This window comes from Linepithema humile, chromosome 7 (assembly GCF_040581485.1).
Source record: "Linepithema humile isolate Giens D197 chromosome 7, Lhum_UNIL_v1.0, whole genome shotgun sequence".
Classification (NCBI taxonomy): domain Eukaryota; kingdom Metazoa; phylum Arthropoda; class Insecta; order Hymenoptera; family Formicidae; genus Linepithema; species Linepithema humile.
In genome coordinates, this window is record NC_090134.1 from 16,476,586 (window position 1) to 16,489,158 (window position 12,573).

Genomic DNA, 12,573 nt, shown 5'->3' on the forward strand with positions numbered 1-12,573 from the left:
CATTCTTCTTCTTTCGGTGCCTTTTATCGTACGTTGATTATTATTAGGGCTGTTTTCACCCGAGAGTTTGCTGCTCGAAATAAGGATTTGGTGCTCATTTTAAACCATTGCCTGAGGTTTTTCAGCCAGGATGTACGGCCAAGTCTTCGGCATCCTTGAATCTTGCTTTGCATAATTAGTTGCAGAAGTTGGTATTTATCACTGCGCATGATGTGACCAAGACATTCAAGTTTTCTTTTCTTAATTTTATAAAAACTTCCAATCCCTTGTTCATTCACTTCTTTTTCCTCATTATTCGAGAGAAAACGTCTTGTTTTCTTTATGCATTTTATCTCATATCTTTAAAACATGAAAAGCGAAAGTGAAAAAAATATACATCATGTATTTAAAATTGTTATATTTTCTTTAAATAGCTAAATTTGAAAAATTGAATGCAGTTAAAAATTTAATTTACGCTTTGGCGTTTTAGAGTGCGTCGTATCTCATATTTCTTTTTATGCGCGAGATGAGAATCAGCATATCTCAATATTAGTATAGAATCAACTCTCGCGGAAAAAAATTCGATGTACGTTTCGCGGGTTTTAATTTTTTTTCCGTGCCAATTCGGGGCGGAGTTCGGATTCTCGCTCTATCGCCTCCACCCTCGCGGAATCTCAAACCCCTCGGTAGCGTCGCTGGAGAATCTAATGAATTTGAGCCGTCAATAATACGCGCACTGCTGGAGGGGTAACTCTCCCCAAACACAAGTGGATCCCGGTTTGTCTCGCGTTCGTTCGCGTGTATTCGAGCGGGTGCATACACAGGCGCGACGGACAAAAGAGTTCGGCCGACGAGAAGCAACTACGCACGCGAGCGAGCGCGCGCGCGCGCGCGCGGATGCAGCCACTGTGAAATTAACGAATTTTTCACGATGGACACATTAACTGTTGCCGGCCGGGTCAGCAAAAGCGCCCCCCGATGCTTTATGACAACAATGCGAGCGATACTGTGAAAGGATGAGCGCGACGATAAACTGGATTTACTGTCGCGCAGTGGCAGGAGCGAATTTATGGTAGATGCAAGGTGTGCTGCAAGAGAGCGTGCACAAAATTCAAATTTTATGTGTATATAAAATAAAAAATAAAATTGTAGATTATTCTTAGATTATAATTATCGTTTATCATGCTAGAAAAATTTCGTATCATCTCTATAATACACGCACACCACTATTTATAAAATTCTTGGACCATAAATTTATATATATGTCGATATTTTTTGCGTTATATTTTATAATACAATGTAGTCATGTGCGAATTGCAAAAATTTAAATGTATATAAGAATTGACGGGATTGTTCTTTACTTATATTTTATTATTATAGTTTATTATAGTTTATTATGATTTTTTTTTTTTTAAATTACAAGAATATACATCACAAATTAGTATAGAATCGTATAGAATGCAAGAGTGTGCATCCGTATATGGATTCTTCTGACAGCGTTGTATCCTTTAATGGCGGAGGAAAGGCGGTATTATTAGAGTGACCCCGTTTCTGCTTTCGTTTCTAAATTCAGAGAAAAATACAGTGTTTTGAAGAATCCTCGTTTTTTGTATCCCTTGTATTTTGAGGAATTCCCCTCGATGTGTTTCTGAGATATTTTTATTAACTTCCGAAGATGTATGTAAGTACATGCGTATTGAGACTTTGCCGAGGATAATTTGAATTGTTTTTCTGCGTAAGGGAAATGAAATTTTACGATGTTTTTAAGAAGCGGTGTAAGTTTCGCGGAGCTTCGTACAATTCACCATAAAAATCGTGATTTAAGATTCTGTCGGCAACCCTAGAATTGTATCTCCATCATCCATTTTGTTCCCTCCGATCGCTGGCTCGGCGCAAACGCATTTTTCTTTCGACACCGCGGCGAAGCGGGGGCATAAGTTATTCCTTTGGTTCAGCGTTACGAAGGTCCTCGAGGGACACTACAGCTGGCAATATTTTCTTCCTCTCTCTTTCTCTCTCTCTCTCTCTCTCTTTTGATCTGTCCTAACGTTTACGGCGAATTGTATGGAAGGAAGGAAGGAAAAAGTCTTTCCTCGCTTTTTTGCACTTTTTGTGGGGGGAAGGCTTGACGCATAGCCGCGTTTAATACCATTATGCGTTCGCTACCTATCCAATGACAAATCATCCCGGCGTCTAATACCGTCGTCTGTAAATATTCTTAAACGTGAAATACAACACGCTTGGGTGTACGAAAAGGAAAGGCGTTATTATTCGCCGAAAAATAACCAAAGACAAAAAACAGCCGAAGCGTACTGTCTTCCGATGAGCGCGTATCTCGCATGAACGTGCGTTGCATTTTTGCAGCGGGAAATGTTCGGGCTCGAAATACCGAAATTTGCATAGGCAACTACGCTCGAACAGTTCATGTTCCTAAATACAAAGTTCTTCCCTCCCCCCGGCGGCGCATTGTCAGTAGTACTGTCTGGTCGGAGTGATTAACTCCCCTTTCATTATCGCCGCTTCCGTGACCTTCGTCGTACCTCTCGACGTAGTCTCTTCCTCCTTTACGTCCTTGCGCGCATTCCTGGCGCATTTTAAAGCGTCTCCCACCACGTTGTCTCGGCCCCTCTCCTGTCGAGGCGCGAGTTAATAATGTCCTCGCAATTAATAATCGCGAAATTAATACCAAGACGTGAGAATAAAGATAGATGGGAATACGGAACGTCTTCCGGAATTTCTTTCTTCGCTTCTTCTCTTGTCTGAATAATTTTTTTATATATTATGATATACCTATATATTTTTGTATTCTTTTATTGTTCCTGTTTTATTCCTTTACATGTTGCGTATGAAAAATATGAGTTTTTTTAATTGAACACGGTTATGCAATATAAATCCGACTCAAAAAATCAGCTTTTAGCAACAAATATCTAGAAAAATATCCTACAATAAATTCCATTGTACCATTGTAAAATTCTCTTAAATTCTATTGTAGCGTTATAAACATATTCGGAGGATTACAATATTAAACTGTATATTTTTATGCAAAAACATTTTGCAACGGGCTCAAAATGCAATAAATCCAATATAAAATTAATTATCGATCGATATTATTATTCTGCGCACATAATTTACATTGTGTCTTGTTTTTTCTGATATTTTTTTCTCGTAACAGTACATTATTCGACTACTGAATTTCAAGACTGTGATCATATTGCGTTCAAATCGATAGTATAACTAAAAATACTGTCACCGGTTCTTTCAGTAATGAACTGCTCTATATCGAATGTCCATTTTCGAAAAATCTGCTTCGAGATATTAGTTTCACTCGTTACAAACGTAACGGCCTATGTAGCATCGTAACTCCCCGGCAATTCATCGCGATTACAATCGACCGCTGATCGTTGCGCGCTTCGATTTGGTAGCCGCGACGAATTGACGATCTACCCTATTTTTGAATCAATTGATCGCCATGTGGGAACGTAGATTTCATGAAAAGCCATCCGCGGCGTAGGTCATTCGATGAAATCAAATGTCGAGCTCACCAGATTCGTTTTATCCCGAGCATATTCGTGTGGACTGTGCCATATATAGAGCATCGAGAATGTAAAAAACTGCAATTCGAGAAGATTGAATGATCGCGCCGGAATAGATTAATTTCCCTTCGGAGGTCGATTTTGCGGAACTGAGGCATTTTATTACGGCTCGGTCCTTGGCCTGAGAGATAATGAGTTGACCCAATAACCCGGAAAACCGCAAGCGAAGTTATTTCTGTACGTGATGACTGAGCCGCTGTTAATAATCCGGTTTTGGCTTTAATTAATTTTTATCGCGTGCAACAACTGATAAAGATGGAAATAAACTAATGGAGAAAATATGATTCATCGACGCTAACATTATTCGCTTACGCGCCGATAGATATTGATCCCGCATATGAATTCGCGCTCACGTTTCGCCGTTGTTGTGCCACGCGCGGTCCGGATCCAATCCATGGAGAGAAGCGCGCTATAATCGGCAAAAAGGCCAGCGCTCTGCGGCGCGCGTGAAGTGCACTTGCGGCAGACCCTTCCAACCCCGTGTTCGCGTTGCAGGGATAGAAAGTGCACTGCCGGTCGCGAGTGCAATTAACTGCGGAATCGGCGGGCGAACGAGTGGTCGCGATGCGGCGCAGCGCGCCGAAACTCTCCTGTATTCGTAATTCGTAAGATATTTCACGCGGTTAAACGAGACTTGGTAAAGTTCAGCGTGTCACACCTGCCGCGTGTAATCAACCCGCCGGGGTTAAGTAGGTTTCTCGTTTTCTCCGCCGTGCGGAAATCGGGCCCCACGTCGGAGCTGCATATGTGCTCCACCGCAACGATAACCGCAGCGACACGTTGATACGCCGACGCGCATTGTTTCCATCTTCGGGGTTATCGTCGGTGCACCGTCGAAATTTATGCCCGATTGACCAATGAAAGCGCCGACGTATGTGCCTTTACGTACGGCGGAAGTTAGTGCCGCGCGAATGCCGCCGCGGAAGTTGACGCCACTTCTCAAGTTGCGCTCGGTAATTGAGATTTCGCTAAGAGATGTTGGGAAGTTATAAGCCGACGTTAATGTCTCGCATTGTTTGCTATAACTTCGTGGCTGAAATTAAATGAAGCAATGCGCCGATATAAAAGGAGCGTTTCCCGGAAATTTCGCGCGCGACTTTTCTCCACCGGGCTATCGACAATGCACTCTGTCTCACTCTTCGAAATTCACTCTATCCCCGCGTACGACTATCACTATGTTTTGAATAATATCTACCTTTAAGCTTACTAATTATGGCGCAGCAATACATAGCCCGCATAATGAAACATACATTGCAGAATGTGTAACGTTAATTACGCGAGACCAACAAGCATAGAAATACAATTCTGTGCTTTACACAAGTTGTATATTCTACTCGAGACAATATATATATATATATATATGATCGGATATAAACGATATGTAAATAAATGATACCGCTACATTTCCGCAAACCGTCGGACACGGCATATCGGAGAAACGGTTTATCCGCGTTACAATGATGTGGTTATCGAGAAGTTTGTGGAAAATTTAATTATCGGGAACTTCGTCATAAGGCAGAATTTTGCTGATATTGAGTTTTATTCGGGTAAAGATTAGAGATTTTTTTTTAAATACGATAAAATATATAGATTCCTTATATCGCTCTATATCGCTCTACTACGAAATATAATAGTAGTAGTACAATAGTTTATGAAACAAATCATAAATATATGTAGTACGCGACAAAATAAGAAAAGTTTCAATTTTCTTAAGACATAATAATGTTGTGTGTAATAAGTTTCTTAAGAGCGCATAGTACTTAAACGTATGATATGTTCGCTAGCAATAGCAGAAAGGTAACAACTGCAAGAGCAACAAGTGCGCGAGTCGTAATTACCCTCCATTTCGCTTCACGAACTGTTTCCTCGCAACAAATAGACATTTCATGGAAACGGTTACATAGGTTGTCAAATTTATAATATACAATATATCCATTTCAAAAAGTTGCATCGATTCTTGAAATCTCGCTTTCTCTTATTTTAAACAGCGACACAGCAAACGAGGATATTTTGACTGCACAAGCGTATTAATATGTTATATGAAAATTATATCTTACAAACTGAAGAACTTTGATAAAAAAAACACGAGGAGTTGCGATATTAGATGCAGTTTTCCATATAATAAATTATTAGTATAGGTATGACTTATGTAGTTGTAAAAACAGGACAGCACGATAGATTTTATCGTCATAACGCGACAGCTGATAAGATTTTAAGCCATCAATAACGGGCAGCGTAAAAGATTTAATTATCACGTCCCGGGAAAGGAAGCTTTCATAATTGCGATTGAAGTCGACGCCTATTCACATGAGAATATTTAATACGATGGTAATAAAATCGATGAAGACGTCAATGAAAAGTGAAGTCCAATTGACATGAGCGTGCAAAAATAGCGCGAGACAGGCGAGAGTGCGGAGCGGTGCGAAGGAAAGAGGGAGAGTGCGAGAGGCCCAGGACGAAAGGAAGGTAGCCCTCAGCAACCCCACCGGTGGCAACCACCTCTCGGCGGTGGATGCACCTCCGCGAGTAGCAGAAGCAGCAGCGGCAACGGCGGCGGCGGCAACCTCCCTCCGAAAGCGCAGAACGTGGCGCATGCCCATCCGGGAATCGAACCCGCGGAGGCACAACGTCACCGGCGGACCAGCCGCCGGGTTCCTCAGTACGTTTGGCGAACAGTTCGCGAACGGACGTATATCCTCCCGGTGGACTCTGGAGAACGCACTCGTCCTGAGCATAAACACGAGCGTGTGTTGCTACCGACGAAAGGAAAGAAACGCGGCGGTCTCGGCTCGCGCCGCCGATCCCCCGCACGCGAATGCAAGGACCCTGCGATACGCCCGCGGGACGAATCTCTGCTCGTCCACGCCGTAGGCCGTTTTCCCCTGCGTCGATTCTGCGGCGCGAACGCCACGGTGACGCGGGAAGAACATCCAGCGGCACATCTAAACTCCTGGGGCGCAACGGTGACCCGTCATACATGCACTGACCAGGTCGTCGACAGCTTACATCCACCGACGCACCGCCAAGGTCGGCCGCGATCGATGAACGTGGCACCTATCGCCACGTGACCGGACGACAGCGCGGACGAAACCGACCAGCGTGGAAGCACACGCATCCGTCGATCTCGCGGAAACGTGCCGGATAGTATCTCTCGAGGAATGCCCGAAAAATTCCGTTTCAGGACACTTAGATCGTAAATCACTCGCTGAAACTCCGAGCTGTCCGTAATCGGCCGATAGTTTTTCAGCATAACTTTGAGACGAGCAGTTTCTCGAGACATTTCGGTTCTTGACTCTCCTACATTTATACTTTGCAATCAAAGAATCTCTTTGAGGAAGAAGTTTGAACTCTCTTATGATAAATAATTTCCTTCTCCACTCAACACGTGACAACGGCGTGTTCGGTCACGAGCTTAGAGCGAACATTCCATAGTCTTCCCGGAGGCTATCCCGGTGGTCCTCCGGACAGAAGATTCTCTCGATCTTGTATTTACGGACATCGGTGGTGTGCTGTGGGAAGGAAGGCGTTAATGTCTCGTCGACCTTACTCGCGCCTCGTCGCACGGACCCTTTGATATATTTTCCGACTGTTTAAGAGTTCGTACGGGGGAAGGGGAGGACGGAAAAAAAGAGAGGACTGTGACGTGCAGTGCAATCTGTGTAAAGTAGACTCTGGGGACGGCGGGAAGGCAGTTAGAACGTGACGTGACGAGAGAGTTATAGAGACCGAAGAGAATACGGACGAAGGAAAAAAAAGAAAAAAAACGACGGGAGAACAGACTCTGCTTAAGCTTCCGAAGTGGGAATTGTCGCGTCAGCGTAAGCCTGGTGAGTCTTTAGTTCGAATATCACTATATGTTACGTTAGAAGTGTACGTTATGTGGCAAACTGTAAGTAAAGAGAATCGTTTAATGTTTGATCGGAGAGGAGCGGAAAACATTTCGGAGGAGTAAGCTACGTTCATTGTTTATGATCATCTTTGAATGAGCAACAAGTGTGTTGCTGGCATTGTGTCAGGCAATTTATTCTTGATATCAGAATAAATAGGTCTTCTCTCTACATGCGCTGCGTATTTTGATAAAGAAAGAGAAAGAGAGAGAGAGAGAGAGTGAAAAAGAATATGACTTTCCGATATTCAATATTATTAATTCATGCACTCATCCGTGCGCTAGGAAATAATTCGTTGAACTAATTGTTATGTCGAAAGCACAGGTCAAGTTTCTTATAACTGTTATTGTAAGACACTTTTTTTATTTTCTCACGTATTCGTAAGGTGAAAATAATATAAATAAGAGTTTATAGTGATTAAAAAAATTCTTATATTCTCTTATAAAAAATATTAGGACGACTTATGATATGATTTAATCTCTCTCTCTCTCTTTCTCTTTGCGCGAGACAATGGACGGCGGCCAACTCTCTTACGAAGATCTGTCCTCACCCCGTTGCGACATCCCTCGCTCTAGCGACCGTCTACTTCCAATACGACCGGAGGGTAAGGGGAGCGGTGCAATTATGTCGACCTCATTTCAGAACAGCTTTACTTCTCTCCTCTCTTCCGCGCATTGTACTATTCATCTATATCTTCCTGCTCTCCACCGAATCTCTCGCGTGCTCTTCGTGTCTATTTCGCTTTTCTTTCTTTCACGCGCACTCTTATCTCTCCTTCTCACACTCGACGCGATCTAGTCTTTATTTTCCTCTCTTTTCACATCTCTACATTGGATTATTTTTATTCCCATTCTTAAAATATAGGATCAAGTTCTAGAAACTTAAATTCTCGTATATTTTGCCGATTGCGATCTGTTTGTTATCTAAGAAATTATGGCGATACACGTACGAGCGACATAGACTGTCTACTTAGACGGGCATTTTTACGACGGAAATCCCGAAAATAAAGTAACTTCGTGGTATTTCGTTTGTAATCTTTGGTATCTGATCGCGCGGCAGGCATGCTACCCCTGCAAGCCAGTACATCTACCCCTTGGTATTTGTCGTCTCGATACGGCAATGACGTCTGTTCCTCGAATCACGCGCGATCCGTACAAATTCCCGAACTACACGCAAGCTGCACGTCAGCGGCTTTTGCAAGGAAATCCGCAACTGGTTTAATAATTACGTTTTTTTCGGCTTAAACGTTAATCTTCATAAAACCGATGATCGTACTGTTTTACGTTTAAATGCTTACTTTTTCCAGATTCTTAAATTTACAGCAGTAAATGTAATCGTCTATTCAATTATATAGTATTACGAGTATCATTTAATAGATATTAATTATAAATAACTTTATATTTTATATATTTTTTCGGATAAAAAGAGCTATTACGAATAAATGAATCAATCCGTAATTTAGTCGCTTATAACTATTAAAATTTTTATGTTACTTAGTGCAAAAGTCTAGAAAGTGTGGAAGATTTAAAAGTTTGCGAGGGATAATTAAAAGTTAATTTAACAATTTATTAGTTTTGAAGTAATTAGAATTTTAAACTAAATTTTTGAAACGTTGAACTTTAATTATCAATATAGAGAAATATAATGTATTTTACGAAGCTATAATATTTGATGCATACTCGAGCAATGAAGCATTTCACACAAAGCCGCTGGAAATGAGCATATTAATAATATTACAAAATATATTAATGCGTGCTTGTGCGCGCGAAGCGTTTTACAACTAAACGTATTCCTAATGAAAATGACGTGCATGGAATATAGAGCGTAACGGCATTGGTTTCCCCCGTGTATTGCACGCGCGCGCGGTTATACAAATATGGACGAGCGCACTCCAAATTAAGGTTTAGAGTTGGTACAAATCAGTATCGAAGTTATGGACGTGCCGAGCTGGTAAATCTAAATCCCTTGCGATTGTCTGTCAATTATTTATGATTGGCGGCAATTTGTCCAATCGAGAATAAGCCCTTTCCTACTCGATGGGGTTTACCAGCTGCCATTCAATGTTTCGGACTGCATTATCCGTTTCTCTCTTCCTCGTTTTTTCTTGTCCACGCGCGCAGACATGTGTTATCAAAAATCCAAAGACAAATAATTAAACTCGCATTTCTCAGATTAATCTACACCGGATCGAGAGAACGAAAACGCTATCGCGGACAAATTCATATGCTTGTGTGAGGCGCAGCTTCGGTAACAAATGTTACGATATATTGCAAATTCAATCGGGGTCACGGAATTTCCATTTAAATTGCGTTTTTGCACAAGATACAAATGTTCACTGCAAATCCAATTAATTAATTCTAACAATCAGCGCGATTCTCTTCATCGAGGAACAGAGAATCAGATATGGCGACACGATTTCAATAGAGGCGCTACGTTATTATGAAAGATACAAAGTGACAATGTCGCAAAAACAATATTGTCGCTATTACCGGTCAGTAATAATTCAGAGAGTTAAACTTTTCTAGCGCGGCTCTGAAAAAGAAGCCAGACTTTCCAGCTTCATTCCGGAAAGCGATAAGCGACCGCGTAAAAAGCCACTCGCGTGACGCGTACAGTATAGCTTTTATTCAAGCCTCTCTGCTTAAGTAACTTTCATACTAGTTTGCTACTTTATTTTTCTGTAACGTTGTAATTAATCGAATAACAGCTGAGTTAACATTTTCAATATCTCACCGGTGAACGAAGTCATAAGTTTCTACACTGTGGTTGATTGAAATGACGCGCGGTAATCTCGTGTATCGAGTCTTGAATGAAAGCGCCGCAACTCGGCATTAATTAAGCGAAACGAGGAAATTAATAACGACTAACTTTCGACGCGTTGAATTACACACACCTCTCTTCCCTGCTCTTTCCTCCAGTCTCGTCAGCGACATATAATTATCGCGACGATCGAGTCCTTTTTTATATCCGTCGACATTTATTTGCGCCATGTCTGCCTAACAAGCCGTTGCGTGTCGATTTAACAGAGTTCAATGGAGGACCGGTCGAGTTTTTGCATTCTGCGTAACATTCATTTATGTGCGCCGTTCTTTTTCTGGCTGCTTATACTTAACCAAGTTTACGTGAAAAAACTAACGTCGCGTGCGACCGCGGCGAATTTTCTGGAGCGCGCACACGTACACGTTTACCTGACGCGGGAAAAAGTTTGTGCGCCGCAAGTAAATTAATTGCCCGTGCCGCAAAAGATATAATTAATTTTGTTGCAAATTATTTTGGTTTCTTCGTTCGTATCAAACTACGGTAACACGATTATATCGTGTTCTTAAAAAACAAAATTTTGCCAGATACAAATTTATTAGCGACGGAACAAAATTTTCATTTTTGCGATAATATACGAAATAAAATTCACTCGAGTAAAATTCGTGCTTTTAACGCGGAGATGTGGCATATGCATATGCACATTTCTTCGTAATTTATGCAGTTTATTTTTTTACAAAGTTACATCAAATTAATGAACTTACGATTTATTTAATGCAATATTACCTTTCAAATAATTTTAGACATGCTCAAAGAGACATTACATTTTTCGTAAAATATTTACACGTTGAACGAGAGAGTGGCGAGAGCCGCGCGCGAACTTTAGCAATTGATGACTTTATCGGCGCATGCATAAATCAAGCGAGTTTACGGTTGAATAGTCAACATCTGAATTCATGATTCCGCGAAGTTAACGCAAACACGCCGTCTGAATTTGTAACTATCGAATTATATCGCCGCGCATATTAATTGGACGACGTCACCAGCCCTCGCGCCGCTTTGCCAGGCGACGACTTTCCTCTTTTTTCCCGCGACTATCCGGTCGCGCCACTTTGCCACGTCTTTCCGTCTGCTATACTTCTGCTTTGTCAACCGTCTTCTCTATCCTCTTCCCGCTCACGGACCACCCACGACTTCGGCCAGCCCCTCCACTTACGTCAGCTTAACGTCACTCATGCTCGTACGGCAGGTCCTTTTTGTCACACTCCGCTCTTTTCGCTCCTCTTCCGTCTCTCCTCATTTCTCTCGTTCTTTATCTTACCATGTAACTATTTTAAAGCGCGCGCTCGAGAATCGACGGCAGCCGAAGCGCTAAATATTCGCTAAATATTTGCCGTGCGTTCAACCGGTCTGATTAAACACTCGACACATCACCCGCCGCTCTCCAATCCGAATCGGCATAACTTTGTTCGAATTGTAATTACGGGCCGCGGATCGGTTCTTCGCTTACTTCGTTTAATGAGTTTCAGAGCCGATCCAGGGGCCCTCCGCAAACTTCAGTTCTCGTTCCTTTCAGATCGGTCGCGGTCTGCCAACCCCGCGGGGCTGCTGCGAGCTCCGACTTTCTGTGCGAGCCATCGCGATGCTAAACTTTTTGAAACGTTTCCGGGAATTGTACGCATGATTTGCTGAATATAACTGTCTATACTGATCTCCGCGTGTCTCTAAGTTATTGATTCCCTTGGTGCATTGTAGAAAAGAGGGAGAAAGAGAGAGAGAGAGAGTAAATTAATGACTCAAAGAGAAAATATACTCTAACTTTAAAACATAATCGTAATTAGATCAATAGTTATGAAGGCAGTTTTAAGAAGTTTTTATGTGATTCGTAGGATTTATATTGAAATTGTGACGATACAAAAGGGCAAACTCTTGTAAATCTTATAACTTTGTGTTGATAAATTTTTCTTCTTTCATTTTTTGTAATTAATCACTTTAGTTTAATGATAACTCAACTGACTTGTTTAATTTATCTTGTTATTTTATAGAGAACGACATAAATCGCTGTAAACTGACGTGCTTATAAATATGATTTCTAGTTGATATTAATGGACTACATAGAGATGCGCAAAATTGTCCGCAAAACGTACGTTTTCGCACGCGCATTAGTCAGTCTCGCTTTTCCGGAGCGTAGAAGCGAGAGTACGGTCGTGGTTTATCGCGGGTACCGGTTTCTGGCCTCCGAGGCGTGGGGATTATGCAATTTAAAATGAGTTAATTGAAGTGCAATAAGTCGTTAAAACTCTCGAGCAAATTAATTAATATGAAAGCCGGTTAGAACGGGGCAGCGCGCGAAGAGC

The 12,573-nt window shown here is 41.8% G+C and overlaps 1 protein-coding gene across 4 annotated transcripts in view; it reads left to right on the plus strand.

Moving 5' to 3' along the window:
* Ten-m (teneurin transmembrane protein Ten-m) overlaps window positions 1-12,573 on the plus strand; it is a 554,800-nt gene that overhangs the window by 29,529 nt on the left and 512,698 nt on the right. The window contains exon 1 of one of the 4 annotated variants that reach the window (XM_067359313.1): window positions 6,126-7,399. The exons of the other annotated variants lie outside the window; for them this stretch is intronic. The gene's annotated coding sequence lies outside the window, so the exon portion shown is untranslated. Of the gene's footprint in view, window positions 1-6,125; window positions 7,400-12,573 lie in introns of those variants that run through there. 4 annotated transcript variants of the gene reach the window in all.